This window comes from Lactuca sativa, chromosome 1, assembly GCF_002870075.4.
Source record: "Lactuca sativa cultivar Salinas chromosome 1, Lsat_Salinas_v11, whole genome shotgun sequence".
NCBI lineage: Eukaryota > Viridiplantae > Streptophyta > Magnoliopsida > Asterales > Asteraceae > Lactuca > Lactuca sativa.
The window spans coordinates 61,563,708-61,576,358 of NC_056623.2; the positions used below are offsets into that span (position 1 = coordinate 61,563,708).

Sequence of the window (12,651 nt, forward strand, 5' to 3'; positions counted from 1 at the left end):
AAACATAACGAAGGAGGTTAGAAATAAAAATAAAAATTAATAACCAATTTAATATGCGAATCATCTAAAGTTAATGAATAGTGGAGAAAATAATATACCAACCATAATCAAATTGATTCTTTACCAATTTTTGATTTACTGGCTTTTTCTTATTCTTATCATGTGCTCATATTAACGTTATAAATTTATGACCTGTATACCAAAAAGGGGTGATTAAAACATAATGTTAAATACGAAGGATTAATCGAAAATTTTAGTTGAATTTGAAATTCAAAGAAAGTGAAAATTATGTGAAAATAATAATAAAGAAATAAATATACATTCAAAAAATCAATAAACTAAAATTACATATTTAGTTGTCAGACTCGTGTTCTAAACGGGTTCATTATAAAAAAAATATATTAACAAAAAAGGTTTAAACTGCAATTTATTAGAAACTAAAATTGAAATTTGAAATTAATAAACTTATTGTATATTAAAATTGATGGAAACTAAATTGATTATCAAATCTAAAGTTAAAAGCATCGCCGGTAATGCCTTCATTTATTATAGTGATATGTCACTGAATTATGAGATGCACATTAGTTTCCAGATCAAAATCTACATATTAATATATTATCCCTAGTATACAATAAAATCCAAAATTTTGATTTAATGCCTTAAATTATAACTTAACTAATGTCTGAATTGCATTTTCATTATCATTTAAAAAGTTTACATTATTGGAGCTTTTATGCCAATAAAAACGCAAAGCTTAAATCCATAATAATTTAGTTATAGAAAGTGATATGTTATTTTACAAGCTTAAATCCATAATAATTTAGTCATAGAAAATGATATGTTATTTTGCTCTGCTATTAGACTATACAAATTGCTCTTCTAACACCATCAGACCTCCATGTAAGTACCTTGCACCAACCCGTACACTTGAGGGCATGCAATCACCTCCATCTTAGTACCTTACATCAACCAATACACTTGAGGGAATGGAATCAGTACAATGAAAGTAAGCAGTTATATTCATTTCAAATATAATATATTTACATTTTATAGAATTTTGATGATGTTACATTTTTCTGTGTTTGAATATAGTTTTCGAGAAATACTAAATTGAGGTTTGGGCGAAAGTTCAATCTTTAGTACAAACATAAATATCCAAACCAGGCTCACAACTACGTATATAATGAAAATGAGATCCTTTGTTTCCATCTCGTTGTCACAAAGAGCAATAAAGTTCATCATCTTCAAATAAATCTCAATGTACATAATTGAAAAACTTTAATGGTAAAGATTTTTCCAAAACATGTAATTAAACTTACATAACTGGATAGATGATTGAATTTCATTGATATAGGTTCATCCGTTCATGTGATCAAATACTTTTTAAAGATTTCAACAATTAATGGAGACTACCAACAACCAACTAAATATATTTATTGTGAATTAAATGGCACATGTTTTAATCCATAATATGTACGCAATTTACTTCTTCCTATAAATTTACAATGATTGACCCATTTGGTGAATATACTTCCATTGTATAGACTATTAGTAAATTAAAAAGTATGGCTTCCATCAAGCTATATGTTGCTCTTGTGATCATACTCACCATTGTTGGTAATCTTTATACGATATATAATAAAAATTGCTCATTATAGTAGTAGCTTAGCTATATTTCATTACGTCGACTTACCACAAAACTACAAATTCTTGTTTACTTATGATTCTTAAATGATTTATTAATCGATGTTATTATGCTCTGATACGATATAGTTACACATATGATCAATGGCGAACAGTGTCAAGCCAACTGGAATATTATTTTTGCAAAGGCATAATATGTGAAGTGTTGTGCAGAAGTGGTAGAGGACTTCTCGCTAAGGGCCATTGTATGTCTCGTATTGTTTGTCAATGTACTTGGAATTGTCATCCTTAAAGTTTGTGCAAATGTCGCTTAAGACGTCAAAGTAAAATAAAAAAGTTTTATCGGTCTACATGTTACAACAACATGTTTAGGGGTGAATAATACTTAATAATAAGTGTAATTTTATAAAAATACAAAAATGATCACAAGAGGAATGACTAAACTTTTGGGTTATTACTAAAATATTTACCATCTCCAAAATAGACATTTCAGCTTTAGATAATATATAATGTGTTTTTTTATCATTATAAAAAATAATTATAAAAAAATGACCACTAAAATTAAAAAATTGTTAACATTAATGTTTCTCAACTAAATAAATATATTTTAAATGCCTTCAAGCATAATATATTTCACTTATACTTTCTTTAACATATTGCTAGAATTTAGAAAAAAAAATGAAAGATTTTCATGTTATTATATTTATTAATTAGATTTGGGAGATTTCTTGAAATTTCAATATAATTATTTTTGTATCAGAAGATATTTTTCATCAGAAAATATTCATGAGCACATGTGCACATCTATGCATACGCACATGTATGTACACGATGCATGTACACGTAAGCACATCTCATACATAGACATAACAATTCGATTGACGACACTACATAAACGACATGATAACAACATAACTTCACTTTGTATGATTTTTAGAAATTTTTATTCATGTGTATTCATTTAAAAACGAATTATATGTTTTAACACATAAGATTCAAATTTAATTCATGTGAAACACGACACATATATGTATAGCTTCTTCGAAACTTAACGGGTAAACTTTATATTTATTGAATGTTTAGAGAACAATTTAGTAATATTCGAAATTTTAAAGTCATGTTTCATGTTTGATACCCAAAAAAGGATTTACAATGAGAACATGGATTGTTAGGTCTATTCCTACCATATCCTATAACATTTCAAACATTATACTTCTTCTTTATCTGAATCTGATCCAAAATTAGTATTTACATTTTACGTGGTTTATATTTAAAACATAACGAAGGAGGTTAGAAATAAAAATAAAAATTGATAACCAATTTAATATGCGAATCATCTAAAGTTAATGAATAGTGGAGAAAATAATATACCAACCATAATCAAATTGATTCTTTACCAAATTTTGATTTACTGACTTTTTCTTATTATTATCATGTGCTCATATTAACGTTATAAATTTAAGACCCGTATACCAAAAAGGGGTGATTAAAACATAATGTTAAATACGAAGGATTAATCGAAAATTTTAGTTGAATTTGAAATTTAAAGAAAGTGAAAATTATGTGAAAATAATAATAAAGAAATAAAAATACATTCAAAAAATCAATAAACTAAAATTACATATTTAGTTGTCAGACTCGTGTTCTAAACGGGTTCATTATAAAAAAATTCTAACAAAAAAGCTTTAAACTACAATTTATTAGAAACTAAAATTGAAAATTGAAATTAATAAAGTTATTGTATATTAAAATTGATGGAAACTAAATTAATGATCAAATCTAAAGTTAAAAGCATCGCCGATAATGCCTTCGTTTATTATAGTGATATGTCACTGAATTATGAGATACACATTAGTTTCCAAATCAAAATCTACATATTAATATATTATCCCTAGTATCCAATAAAATCCAAAATTTTGATTTAATGCCTTAAATTATTACTTGACTAATGTCTGAATTTGTCACACCCTCGGCCGACGATGGAAAAGCCGAGGTGCGCGACGTATTCCAGTAATCACAGTCATCGAACTTACATCGAACAGTACAAATGTAATTTTCTATTATTACCGAAATAGAAATTACGTTGATAAGGACTATTGTTGAATCACTACATACACTTAACAATCCGATGTTCGCATTTGTATGATAAGAATATCGGAGAATCTTCTGTACAAACTCTTCTGACTTTATAAATAACCTGAGAATACATGCATTAAGATATGTCAACAAAATTGTTGGTGAGTTCTACAGGTTTTGACAAAAAGTATTTTTACACCTAAAAATGTTTTTATAAAATTTATCTGGTTGACCAGCTTTTATAAACACATATTTTTCTATTGAAAGTATAAATTAATGGAGTCATAAAAGTATATTTAAACTCATTTAGAAATGTTATTTGCTCAAATCCAAAATTACACCATTTGTAAAATATATAAGTAAACCAAACTAATAACAAATTCTTACGGTTCTCATGACCGAACTGCTCTTTATATAAAGATTTAGAAAACCAATTTATATAAATAAAGTCATATCACACTTTGTGTAAACATAAAATAGCCAAGTTTACTCTTAAAACTTTGTACAAACATTCCTATAGTTTATACATAAAACTCAAAATTCTGAATTTTATAAACTTTGTAAATCCGTGTCATATTATTAGTTAAGCATTATCTTACTTAATTTGGAAATCAACACTTAACCAGTGGGGCAAACTCATCCCAAAATACTTTTCAATAACCGGTAAATTATAAATGCATATTTTTACCACTTGTATAATTTCAACGAGAAATATTAACCATTATCTTTACAATTCTATTCTTTCAAACGTCTCTGCTTACGCAGAATTGTGTCGTAGGGAGAGGTAGTTAAATACCTAAACACTCTTACACACTCGGCCCAAATTGGGAGGATTGACTCAATCTAGATCTATACTTCTTCGAATAAAATCTTCAAAATATCAATTTGTCTATAACTGACACTATTCGTCGCTCCTCCAGAAGCCAAAAAGGCACGATAAACAAGCCACACAGGCACAATAAAAATATAAATGAAGGAATTGAGATCATTACTAACGTTTAAAAGCAGTCGTATAGTAACGAAGAAAGAAACACTTGACGCCTGTTGCCTCGTCAGACGAAGTTGTAGCTAGCAACCACAGACGGAAAATAACCATTCGCATAAATATTTCCATAAGAAATAGATCTACACCAAGGTTCTTTATTATAAATCTATGTCATGTACATAGACCTACAATATATGATTCCTCCTGGATTAACGGTTATAGAGCTAGGTGTCGATTCCAGTATTTGATCCCTACAAAGGAAAAATACACCATCATAAAACTCTCTCTTTCACCCCTTTCGATACATTCCTCCCACAAACACACACGGGATACACAATCCACAAAATCCATGACGATAATTCTTCAACTCATAAAATTCGTCGTTCACTCGGGTCACTAACGCGAATCTTAGATAATTAAGATTTTCGAAGCTTATTTAAATTAGTTAGATAGTGAATTTAGCGTAGCATTCGACTATTGTGGCGGTAATAATTTGTATAGTTCCTTACTTCAACCGATAAGGAAGATGTTCGTTCGCGTAGCCGAATACTCATTTATGCGAATACTCGATAAATTGCATAATTGATATGCCGTATAATTTATTAGGTAATAATCCCTAAAGATTTGAGAATCAATTATATCATTGTATGTGATGCATTTAGTATCACAACTAAAGTGATTTATATTTTTATAATACTTATAAAATAAATTATATCATTTACTTAGAAATCATTCCCACATAATAATCAAGAGGATAATAATAATAATTGATTTTTAGTATATTTTCAATTAATTATTATATATTCGTCAAATCTTTATTTATAGTCGTTTAAGACAATGTACATTTCATTTGTACACAATTATATCAAATAACACATTTTGTTATGGATATAGTGTCTTTTTACGCTTTCTCAATATTTTCATGTACATATATACGACGAGTATTACACTTTATGATTCGTCGAACAACTTATATCTTTATGTCAATCTACTTATAATCCAGTGATTTTTATTAATATTAATTAATATATCACAACAAGGTATAATTATATCATTTATAGCATTCTAATATAACTTATATAATTTATTAATGCTTTATACCTTTTAAATTGTTATTTTCATAACTCTGAACCAATAATAAAGTATGATGTCATTTTATGTATAAGACTTGAAAATCATCAAACTTTAAATAGACACTCATGTATTCTCCCCCAAATATTAAAACAGCAAAAGAGGGGCCGTAGAAACTCACATTCGATGCGTGATCTCGATCTAAGCTCGCTTCGTGAATCTTGTCGTGAGAAAGCGCCATTTGACCACTATTGGACTTTAAAACATTTCCGGGTTTGTTTGGTAAAATATCAAACTCAAAGAATTTCTTTTTGTATTGAATTAAACCAAAAGGGACTATTTTTTGATCTTTCAAAAATAGCATAAGGACTATTTTGTAAAGACTAAGTCAACATGATTTTCCTTGAAAGGATTTATGTCAAAGGGGTCGGTTTTAATTTAAAGGAGTAAATACAGGGACTGTTTGTGTCAAGTCCATCAGATGGACAAATGGGACGCGTCTTCATAATTCGTTCATTAGGTTGAGCAAAGGAATACGAATGGACGCTTTCATTGGGGGGGGGGGGGGGGGGGGGGGGGGGGGTCGATCGGAAGTGAAACGGAAACAGATGCATAAACTGATGGCCAACATCAAATTCCGGTGAGCCTTTCTCGTCTCCGATGAATCATTCCCGGCAGAAAAGGAAAACGAAGGGAGAAGGGATCTCCGGAGACGATCTGCGAATGGAACCAGGGAGTGGAGGCGGCGACTGTCGCCGATCGAAGGGAGTACCACCGGTGCTCAATCGGACTGAAGAAGGAAGAAGGGAAAGAGTCGGCTCTTCGGTGGTGATTCACGAAGGTAATAGGGAGGCAGAAAGCGGGGGTTGGCAGCAAAGTCGTTGTCTGCAGCTTAAGGCAGCGAGAGCTGCTCCGACGGCTCTTGGCTGTTCCTTCTTTGGTTCAGCAGCAAAACGCAAAAGGGAAGGGAGAAGCCAACAGCAACTATGATGACCTCAGGGTATTTGGCTTGCTCCAATCAGCAGCCAAGAGGCTCCTACCTCTTTGATTTCACATATAGAAAAAATACATTTTGTGGGTTGATTTTTATTGTTTCTATCTGACAGGTTTTGCAAATGGAAGAACCAAGAGAAGAGGCTGATGGCCTCTTGTTGTTCTTTGGCAGGAAACAATGAAGATGAAGGGAAAGAGGTTATTGGTTTTCTGTTCTTCTTGGCATCCTCTTTTGAGTATGAAGAGACAGTATATTTTTGGGTTTAATTGTTTGTTAAAGAGTGCAAGTTATGTCAAACTGGCCAGACACTCCTCCAAAATTTGAATCGTATATGTCCTTTTGACTAGATGTGTAAGCAATAGTCTAGACTTTTAAGTATGTGTGTGCTATAGTTTGACAGGTAGAGAAGAGTGAAGAGTAGCTTCCAAGAGAAGCATGATTGAACCTCTAAACAAAAGTCTTTCTTTGACTTTTAATAGATATTTTAAGAAATAAATATGTATAAGATATTTTGTGGTATAAATCTCGTTCTCGCGATTATCGTGTCATTATATGGACTAACGAAATTTTTCTGAAATTGATAAATAATATCTTTAGTATAGTTTATAAACATAAAATTTTACGTAATTGGTGTTTATGGCATAACGGTTCGTGGTTGTTTAACCGCCGAACTCTGACCAATTTTTACTAGGGGTGAGCAAAAACCGAACCGACTAAAGAAAAACCGGTAAAACCGCAATAAACCGCAACCGAAAAACCGAAACCGATGCAAAACCCAATGGTGCGGATTTAATTTTTGCAAAAACCGAAGGTCAACGGTGTGGTGCGGTTTTTTATCCAAAAAACCGGTCCACAAAAACCGAACCGCACCGCAAGCATGTATATTAATAAATCAATTAATTTATATTATATACATGCTATTTAAAATACTTATAAACGATAATATATTTATTATATGTTTACTTTGTTTTTGTGTAAAACTATATGGGGTGCAAAATAAATTTTCTATTGTTAACCAAACGTACTAATCGATATGTGTAATAAGATTGTAACAAATTAAGACAAAGTTAACCAACCTTCGATTATTAATTAGTTTGTGAGAGTAGTCACATGTTCTTACGCTTTTAAAAAACCGTGCCATTAAACATAAAAAACTGCATCAAAGTTTACACATGGTTTAAAACCGAAACCGCACCGATATAAACCGAAACCGCATTTAAAAACCGTAAAACCAAACCGTTGCAAAACCGCACTCAACGGTTTTAAGAATGCAAAAACAGCACCATACGGTTTGCGGTTCGGTTTGGCCTTAAAACCGCACCAAACCGCACCATGCTCACCCCTAATTTTTACCGGTTGTTACAGAATTGCATTTTCATTATCATTTAAAAAGTATACATTAGTGGAGCTTTTATGCCAATAAAAACTCAAAGCTTAAATTCATAATAATTTAGTTATAGAAAGTAATTTAGTTATAGAAAGTGATATGTTATTTTACAAGCTTAAATCCATAATAATTTAGTCATAGAAAGTGATATGTTATTTTACATTGCTATTAGACTATACAAATTGCTCTTCTAACACCATCAGACCTCCATGTCAGTACCTTGCACCAACCCATACACTTGAGGGCATGAAATCACCTCCATCTTAGTACCTTACATCGACCAATACACTCGAGGGCATGGAATCAGTACAATGAAACTAAGCAGTTATATTCATTTCAAATATAATACATTTACATTTTATAGAATTTTGATGATGATAAATTTGTCTGTTTGAATACAGTTTTTGAGATATACTAAATTGAGGTTTGGGCAAAAGTTCAATCTTTGGTACAGACATAAATACCCAAACCAAGCTCACAACTACATATCTAATAAAAATATGATCCTTTGTTTCCATCTCGTTGTCACAAAGAGCAATAAAGTTCATCATCTTCAAATAAATCTCAATGTATATGATTGAAAAACTTTAATGGTAAAAAAATTTCCAAAACATGTATTAAACTTACGTAACTGGATAGATGATTGACTTTCATTGATATAGGTTCATCTGTTTATGTGATCAAATACTTTTTCAAGATTTCAACAATTAATGGAGGCTACCAACAACCAACTAAATATATTTATTGTGAGTTAAATGGCACATGTTTTAATCCATCCTATGTACGCAATTTACTTCTTCCTATAAATTTACAATGATTGAACCATTTGGTCAATATACTTCCATTGTATAGACTATCAGTAAATTAAAAAGTATGGCGTCCATCAAGCTATATGTTGCTCTTGTGATCATACTCGCCATTGTTGGTAATATTTATACGATATATAATAAAAATTGTTCATTATAGTAGTAGCTTAGCTATATTTCATTACGTCGATTTACCACTAAAACTACAAATTCTTCTTTACTTATGATTCTTAATTGATTTGTTAATCGATGTTATTCTGCTCTCATATGATATAGGTACACGTATGATCAATGGCGAACAATGTAACATCTCGGAATTCAGGTTCAACAATTTAAACCTTCATCTTTTCCAAGTTGTCATATTAGGTCCCTTTGTGTTAAGTGCTAAGCTTGTGAGTATGTTGGGCGTACAAGAAGAACGCTACGCGTACTCGCGCGCTTATTTTGTACGCGGTTCCATCCGTGTACGCTGGGCGTACCTAAGGTTACGCCGGGCGTAACCGGCCCAGATTCAAAACCCTAATATGACTTGAGGGCTATAAAAGGAAGGAGATGGTCTTGTCCTTTAGCCACCATCTTTCAGAAAGAAACCCTAAGAGAGTATTTCCTTCGTTTTTAGCTTGGGTGTGAGTGTTTTAAGTTTCAAAGTGTCATTCCAAGGTGGTGAAAGAGAAGAGGTGACCATTGTGGAAGCTAGAAGTGGGTGGACAAATGTAGATCTGAGGACTACAAAGGTTGGAGCTTCTTCCTGAGGTAAAAAGTTCAGATCTTGCCTTGTAGTTTGTGTGGTGTGCTTCTTGGACCAATTTATAGGGTTTTTGGTCCCAAGATGGAGACTTTATAAGCAAATAGTCTCCATTGGCCTAGATCTATCATATTCCATGACTATATGAGTTGTATGATCATAAAAATGCAATCTTGGATGTGAATGTTGAGCCATGCATGAGATCTATATTTTTTTGAGGAGAAAAGAAAGGTGTTAGAAGGTGTGGGGAACCTTTATAGCCATGCAAAGGCTTAAAGGTTTCGACTTTATGGATTAAGAGGTATTAAAATGGCCAGATCTGAAATGTGGGGTTATGTCTTAACCGTTTAAGACATTAATAGGAGGAAGTAAGAAACTAGGATGTACGCTAGGCGTAAGCCCAATACGCGTCGTGTAGTGGGTCGCGTCCCTCCTTTCTGGATTGCAAGGGTACGCCCCGCGTACAGGAGCTGGTACGCCCCGCGTACTGCTTGCTGTTGACTTTTTTTGTTGACTTTTAGGGTTTTGGTCAACATGTAGACTTTTGAGTCAGAGAGAGGTAAAATGGTCTTTTACCCTTCTGTGGGTTAATGGAAAAGGGGTGTAGGATAGCCTTGAAAGCCGTTTATATTTGGAACGATTGTTTGTTGTGATTAGGTGGGGCTAGGTCGTCGTTTCGAGAGTCAGTGATACCGAGCACATGAGATTCTAGACATCATACGAGGTGAGTCTTCTCACTACACTGTACCTAGAAGGGTACCTATGTGTGACCGGAAGGTCTGGTAGGCTATAAGATATATGTGTTGCATGCTATGAGTTGTCTGTTTCGTATGCACTATGTATGTGATATGTATGCTATGTTTGATATGGGCCGGAAGGCATTATGATGTGGACCGGAAGGTCAGGGAGTTATGGACCGGAAGGTCAACACTGGTAGGACCGGAAGGTTTACCGGGTTGGGACGGAAGTCCCCTGAGACACATGGGCCGGAAGGTCGTGTGGAGTATGGCCTGGAAAGGCGTATGTTTGTAAGTGGTATTTTGGGGAACTCACTAAGCATTTATGCTTACAGTTGTTGTCGTATGTGTTTCAGGTACTAGCGAGGACCGTGGGAAGGCGCCAACATGACTCGTACACACTAGAGAGAGGATTTGATTTTTGTGATCTTGGGATACGATATGATTTGATAACTATTGATGGATACTTTTGAGAATATTTTATACGAATTTGGTTGCTGAAAAATGAAGATTTTGTTTTGAAAATTACGTTGTTACAAGTTGGTATCAGAGCCTTGGTTTAAGAGATTCGGATGCACCTTCGGGCATAGCTGAACTCAAACTGAGGATTTGAGGAAAATTTCAAACGATAAAAACTAATTTTTCTAAAAAGCAAGAGAATTTGAGACAACCAGAGCGGAGCAGTATGTACGGTTAGTCAGCGCCTGAACGGTGAACCCCCCAAAAAGTCCTTACGTATGTGTTATGAAATATGAAATGTTATATTATGCATGTTAGAGCTGGCTAGGTATTCATATTAGGACTAGAGTGGCTACGGAGCTACGTCAGATGATCCACGATGAGGTGGCTGCGGCGATCAAGGCCGAGATTTCGGAGATGTTTGGGTCTATCAAGACCACACTGATGGAGACTTTTGATGAGCGGTACGCCATGGTGACTGAAGCCGCATCCGTTGCAGCTACAACAGTTGTGGCTGCTGCCAGGCCTCAGGGAGGTGACTCGTTGTTGTTCCGGGAGTTTAGCAACATGAAGCCACCCGAGTTTGATGGGAAGCAATAGCCAATCGTTGCGATGAGATGGATTTTTGACATTGAGGGATGCTTCTATACGTGTTCATGTCCGGAGCATCTGAGGGTACGGTTCGCTTTGAACCAGCTTCGCTTGGGACCGAAGGATTGGTGGAAGTTCGTGACAACGAGCTTCACTCTTGCAGAGATTTCAGAGGTGACCTGGGAGAGGTTCACCACCATGTTCAGAGACGAGTATGTTCCCCCGGTGGAGAGGGAACGGTTGGTTCAGGAGTTCTTGACCCTCAAACAGGGTAATGATTCGGTTACTGTGGTCACCCGGAAGTTTAATGAGAGGGTGATGTTCTGCCCTAAGCAGGTGTCTACCGAGCAGGAATGGATGAGCCGGTATTTGGGCATTCTGAGGAGGGACATTTGGGAGTTTGTGTCGAACTCGACGTACCGGACATTTGCTGAGCTCCAGGAAAATGCCCGAAAGAGGGAGATTAAGTTGGAGACTCAAGCCAGGGAGGAGGTCGAGTCTCAGAGGATGGATCGGCGGCCGGCTCAGTCTCAGCCGGCAGCCAAGCGGACCAAGTCCGCTGATTCGAGGACTAGAGGCCAGAAGGGCCGCACTTGCGGGAAGTGCGGCAAGGGTCATGAGGGCGCCTGTCGATCGGGTGCTTGCTACAAATGTGGCAAGGAGGGACATATCGCCAGGGATTACCCAAGGGATTTATGGTTTGCTTCCATTGCAACCAAACCGGCCATCGGAAGGCCTAGTGCCCTCAGCTACATCAGGGATCTGCGCCTGCTGCTAGGGTTACCGAGGTTCGACCGGTGAAGGCCGAGGCTCCGAAGGCTCGTGGGAGAGCTTTCGAGTTGACTGCGGAGGAGGTCCGCGCGGCGCCCGATGTTGTGGCTGGTATGTATTCTGTATTTTATCTTTTGTTTGAGATACTGTGCTTATATGGTGATATGCGTTGGTACTTTTCTTATGAGTTCTGTACCTACTTTGGTATTATTTGACTCGGGTGCGAGTCGGTCATTTGTTTCCTTGGCATTTAGTCAGCACATTAATATCTGTCGAGAGGCGTTGAGTCAACCTCTGTGAGTTTCCATAGTTGATGAGCGAGCAGTGCATGCTTCGGATGTGATTCGAGGATGTATCCTTGAGATCTTCGGTGTGGAGTTCCCGA

At 35.0% G+C, this 12,651-nt stretch overlaps 2 long non-coding RNA genes across 3 annotated transcripts; one reads left to right on the plus strand and one right to left on the minus strand.

Annotated features, from left to right (window-relative positions):
• Nucleotides 1-754: 754 nt before the first annotated feature.
• Nucleotides 755-6,354, minus strand: LOC122197309 (uncharacterized). Of its 2 annotated transcripts, none has more exons than XR_006190415.2 (2): nucleotides 5,958-6,354; nucleotides 755-977 (listed from the first exon to the last, which is right to left on the minus strand). It is a non-coding gene; the product is annotated as an uncharacterized LOC122197309 (long non-coding RNA). The 2 variants fall into 2 exon arrangements; XR_006190414.2 differs by lacking the exon at nucleotides 755-977 and adding an exon at nucleotides 3,425-3,841.
• LOC122197308 (uncharacterized) lies at nucleotides 6,355-7,307 on the plus strand. Its single transcript, XR_006190413.2, has 2 exons — nucleotides 6,355-6,776; nucleotides 6,883-7,307. It is a non-coding gene; the product is annotated as an uncharacterized LOC122197308 (long non-coding RNA).
• Nucleotides 7,308-12,651: the final 5,344 nt, after the last annotated feature.